The sequence below is a fragment of the Cervus canadensis genome, chromosome 16, assembly GCF_019320065.1.
Source record: "Cervus canadensis isolate Bull #8, Minnesota chromosome 16, ASM1932006v1, whole genome shotgun sequence".
In the NCBI taxonomy this organism is placed as follows: domain Eukaryota; kingdom Metazoa; phylum Chordata; class Mammalia; order Artiodactyla; family Cervidae; genus Cervus; species Cervus canadensis.
In genome coordinates, this window is record NC_057401.1 from 8,712,594 (window position 1) to 8,718,622 (window position 6,029).

Here is a 6,029-nt window from a genome sequence, read left to right on the forward strand (position 1 = left end):
TCATTGTGATAGTTGAGCCTGTGATCCAGAAGTGCCTTGTTTGAGCTCATCCTCACCTGTCCTGGGAGCACATGTTGATGAGAAGGAAGCAAAGAGCACAGGAGAACAAGGCCAGCAGCGGGAAGGAGTGAGTGTCTGACCTGGGAAGGGTTCCTCTCCTCCATTCTCCCAAGCCACCCAACAGGAAAGAAGAGAAACATTGTTTGAGGTGAACAATTAACTTTCTCTTATAATTATGAAGAACATGAATAAGAGCATCTTTTAGAAACGTTGCTATTTGTCTTGCTTTATCACATACTCTAAGCAAATAATGGTTTGCTGGCTCCGTAGTTGCAACCTCAAGAGTAGGCCTCTACCTCCTCCTTCTACTCAAATTGCTGCCCCTAAGTTCCATCCCTGCAGACACTCTGGAGCTGCCGCTGTGACTCGGGGCGTGAGAGAGCGAGGGCCACCCTGCAAGGTGGAAGACAGCTGAGAAGGGGGAAGTGGGAGCCCAGATGAAGGTGGATCTCCTTTGTAATTTTGTCTCTAACTTTCATCTTTGGCATGCTTAACCCCAAAAGAACTGCCCGAAAAATCACTCCCTTCCTAAAGTTTGCATCATGCTTTTTATTCCAATCTGAGTCATGGCAGTGTTCTTTGAGTCATCTGCCAGAATTTAATCAAAGTTTCACAATGTCCTTCCTATGTGAATAGTTTCTGGCTTCTCCCTTAAATTTTATTTTGGCATCAAAATATCCTTTGAAAAAAATGGCTCCAGGATCTCCTGCATTCCAACGATCTCCGCACAGTGTTTCAGTCCCTGCCCTGGCCTCCCTCTTCTCCTCTGGGGCCCCAGCAAGGTCACCGGCTCCCTGTGTTCTTTCTCCTTCCCTTGCCTGTGTGTCACTTTCCTGTCTCTTTTCCTTGCATTATTTTCTCCACTAAGAGCTTCTTCCCCCTCTCAGCACCCTTCCAATCCCCAGGGGACAGTGACATTCACTAACTCGAAAGGGAAGACCCCAGGCTGAGAAGCAGGCAGACAGCTCAAGGTCTTACAACCTTGGAGAGTTTCCTCAGTGTCTCAGCGCCTCGGTTTTCTGTAAATTCAAATAGCTCTCAGTTCATATCCATGCTTGGTTTAAACCATTTGGATAAAAATCCTATCACAGTATAGGTACATTCTATCCTCACTTTGAAAGACTCCTACAGTTACATGAAGAAAACTTTGAAATTCACTTTCTAAGTGTTCACCAATAGGGTACTTGTAAAATAGTGATGCATTTATTTTTTAATATGAGGTGACTGTGTATACTGTCTAGAGAGTAAGGAAAGCAATTTGTAGAAGAAGACATCTAGTAGAATCCCTGTTTTTAAAGAACCTATTGATATGTTCTATGCTATGGGAAAGGACTTAGACCACAGGTAAGAGTGCTTGCTATGGGGGTAGGATAAAGTGCAGGAAGTGAGGAGGAGAATTTTAAGTTTTTCCCTCTATGCTTCTGAAGTGTTTGAAATTTTTACCAATGTTTCTCCAACAAACCAGTTTTGAATAATTGGGGGTGAGCAGCTTCTATATCCTGTATTAGAGATTTATTGATGTTTAAAACTTTATGAAATGAATGATATTATAATAGCATTTTCCTTTCATCCCCATTCACAAAATGTCATTCATTCTTAAAAAAAAAAAATGGAACAAACGATTTGACAATTTTGGCCTGTGGAGAGTGAGGGCTGACTCTTAGGTAGCAGTGCTCCTTCTAGGCTTCTGACTTTTCCTTACCTCAAACATCTCAGTTACCCTAGTCAGCAAGATTGTCTTGAGATAGGAAATGGGTCTAGAGGCTGAGGTGAAGCAAAGGTACTGAGTTTTCCTTTCCCTTACTGGGTTCAACTCAAAGAATGCCGTTTTATATGATAAATTCATTACCCAGCCAACAGATCCAGTTTCGGCCTCATAGACTGTAGCTTCTAAAGAGTGATTTTTACCAAGTTATTTATTTCAAACTTGTCATATTTCCTGTCAAACAATTTAGATGTCACATGAAGTTTATTTTGGTGGAATTTTTTCTTATGTCACCAAATGAAGTCATTTCTCTCTGAACCTTTTTGCTAATGGAATTCCTAAGAACTTGTTTAGTTTATAACTAGTTATAGCAATGCATGGGTGATTAAAGCAGTGATTTATACATGTCTTCATTCACTATATCCTCCCAGGATACATCTTTGGTAGTAGATCCCTCCCTGAACCCAAGGCCCCAGGGAGAAGATCAGTAATATTTAGAAGTGTGATTTCCTCCTCCTCCTCTCATTCTGCCATCCAGGCTATTTGAAGACAGCTGTACGTAAACAGGCCTATTGCCTGTATGACTCAGCCTCTGCTAATCACAGAGAACAGGAGCTTTTTGACAGGAGGATCAATCATCGTCTCCGAGTTCCTACGCTTTATGGCTGATATAGGCTTCTTCCGCTAGGCATGCAAGTTCAGTGAAAATTCCATGTTAATCCTATGCATTTATGTGGAAATTGGGGATGATGTGTTCCATCGTGTTAGTGCATTTCTGGAGGACAACATCAGCATTAAAACACTCATTATTTTAAAAAACTAACTCTGAAATATCTTCATTTATGTGTCTATGTATTTTCGGATTGACACCCCCCACCGCCCCATGTCACCTCTCTCTGCCTGCTGCACTGCCTCCCGACAGGGGCCCCTGCTTCCCTCTGCCCACCCCCACACTCCTTCTCTCCAAACAGTGCAGAACTATTGTTTTAAAATGCAAGTCAGGCCCAATCTCTACCATGGTTTCAAATCCCTCACTGACGTGACCACTGTACATCCGAGGAAACCCACCCTTCTTTGCATGTCCTGGCCCCACTCCCTCTCCACCTTGGCCTTGGAGGTTGTCCCCCAGCACTGCAGCCTCCTCCTGAGAGCATGCCAGGCTCCCCCCGGCCTGAGCGCTCTGCACGGCTGCAGGCGCCATCCCTGACTTGCCAAAGTGGCCTCTCCCAATTCTCCTTTACAGCTTCCTAGTGGTTTCTTTTGGACTTCTCGGGTGGCTCAGACGGTAGAGTCTGCCTGCAATGTGGGTGACCTGGGTTTGATCCCTGGGTTGGGAAGATCCCCTGGTGAAGAACTGGCAACCACTCCAGTATTCCTGCCTGGAGAATCCCATGGACAGAGGAGCCTGGCGGGCTAGAGTCCTTGGGGTTGCAAAGAGTCAGACACGAACGAGCCACTGGACAGCAATGCTGGAGCTGAACTTTTCATCTTTATTTATTGGCTGTGCTGGGTCTTCGTTCCTATGCAGACTTTTCTCCGGTTGCAGTGCATGGTCTTCTCATTGCAGGGGCTTCTCTTGCTGCAGGGCACAGGCGCTAGGCACATGGGTCTCAGCAGTTGCTGGGGCTGGCACATGGGTCTCAGCAGCTGCTGGGGCTGGCACGTGGGTTCTCGGGCCCTGGAGCACAGGCTCAGCAGCTGTGGCCCACAGGCTTAGCTCTGCAGCCTGTGGGGTCTTCCCGGACCAGCGATCACACCTGTGTCTGCTGCATTGGCAGGTGGATTCCTTACCACTGAGCCACCAGCGAAGCCCCCATTAGTTTCTTTTAATACTTACTATCCTCTATATTTACTTGTTTATTGTCTTCCTCCTTCAGTGGATGGAAAACTCCTTGTGGAGATGGACCATTAGAGCTGGCATTCTCAATATTCAGGGACCTGCCAAAGCCCATGGAGTTCTGGGGAGCTGACAAAGATTCTCTACCTCAGACGTTAGACAGGCTCACGTCCCTGTCAAATCCTGTTTAATATGAACCCTGCTAAGTCAAATTTAACCAGAACTTTCCACCCTTAAAATCTGATCATCCTCAGCATCTAATCAGGTTCTTCATCCTCCATTGGCTCTCAGGTGATATCTAATCACCCTGGCCTGTCTTCAGTAAAAATTCCTATCAGGTTGATTAAGTCAAAGACCCCTTACTCCTAATGTTTCCTTTTACGTAATCATCCATATTCTGGCCTCCCCTCTGCTCTTTGGCTATAAATTCCCATTTGCCTAGGCTGTATCCAAAGTTGAGCCCAATCTCTCTTCCCCACTGTAAGACCTGATGCAGTGACTCCTATACCTATCATGCTGGTCCTGAAGAAAGTCTGTCTCTCCATCTTTAGTTAGTGTCAGAATTTTTTCCCTTTGGGGAGCACAGGTTACAAACTCCTACCATATTATCAGCATGAGTCATCACTAGCAAAATTTCCCTTAAAGTTCTTGATAACATCATCAATTTTATTTTATTGAACAATTTGTCAACATTAGTCTAACCTGTTAACTCTTTTTCAGTTAAAATACATCAGTGAAGCTTTCACCACAGCATAAAGAAAGTAGGATACAGAAGACAGCTAGCTTTGAGACAAAGTGTTGCGAAGGTCCACTTTTCATCACTGTGAGGGGTGCTATAAAAGTTTTATGATGAGGTAAAGATCAGAGAGAAGTTTTGATGAGACAGAATACAGAAGCATGACTCAGCTTTCCCAAGTAAAATCTTTTCACAATGACTTCATTATTTTACTTGAAACAATGGTATTTCCAGGATCCTTGGTGCATCTGTACCCAAAAATAGTGAGGAAAATATTTTAACCCTATTTTAAAACTCCCTGTGTCAATCAATGCCTCCTTCCATTCCCATGCCTGGTCAGTATGATTTCCTGTATGTCTTCAAACAAATCAAAGTATTAAAACAACCAGATATTTAATTTCTTTTGTTGTTAACAAGACAGGTATTTATATATTTGTGAAAATTTAGTCAAAGTCACAGAAAAGAATTATTGTTTGGTTCTGGGAACTTGGGTTCAGAATACAGAAAACTAAGCATGAAGCTATTGTAAGACATATTTTACATTGACTACATAGTTCCATGATTTTGAAGCAAAGCAGCCATGATTGTTGCCACTGACAAAATATAGGAAGCTATTTAAGACGGGCCTGTTGTGACTCTCATATAACTAATCGATTGAATTGACATGCATTTATTGAGCTTCTACTACAACTTTTCAGAAGGATAGATATGGTTCCTGCCTTCAAGAAGGGACTACATTCCAGGAAACCTCTCAGTCCCAGACAAACCAGGGTGGCTGCTCACCTTAGTGCTAGAAGAAGTGGAAATGGCTTTGGTGAAGACCTGCCAGCCACAGGACGTTTGCCAGGGCATAATAAACAGCGTTATTTATCCCCTGCTCAGCTTCTGAAACAATGAGCAATAAAACAGGAAATTCAAATAGGGATCAAAATAACCACCCTTTTCACTGATAAAGATAGATCAGAACAAGGCTTTTATCTACCGAAGGGGCTCCCCTGATACTGAACCCCAGAGTAAGGTAGCCTTTCCCTCCTGGCCTGGGCCATGCTAGATCTCTTCTCATGGGAAGCATGACTTGGGGAGTAGAGGAGAAATCCCATTCTCTCTGAGCTGTCAAAGGGGGAAAAAAAAGAAGTTGATCTTTAGCATCACATTTATTTTCCCCAAATTTGCCAAGTAGAGAAGCCATGCCATATTCCTGGGGAATCAAGAAGGAGAGACTGAGTGAAAGGGGGAGTCCAGGCTGTTACGTTAATCAGTCTACTGTCACAGAGAAGGAAATGCCAGCCAGAGGGAAAGGATTCCCACTCAGCAGGAGGAAACCAGGAGAGTGTAACCATGCAACTCCAAAGACGGGGGCATCCAGGACACCAACCCAGGAGAGCTCCAGACAATAGGACGGAGATGTTTGGTGCTTTAGTTGGAGAAGGATGTGTGAGCAGAAAAGCACAGACTAGAACACAGAAAATGGAATCTAGAATGTGAGAGGCTGGAGCTGGATGTGGTCCCCTTAGCAAGCTCTGTCTCTGAAAGAGGGAGAGAGAGCTGCCAGGGTCTCCTTGCCAGTGACATCATGGAGCCCTTTTTTCTTGTTTTATTCCTCTAATAACTTGTCCTTCCTTCACCACCACCACGATTACCACCAGTGGTGTATTTTTCACTGTGAAATAAAGAATCAGCATTCTGGTTTG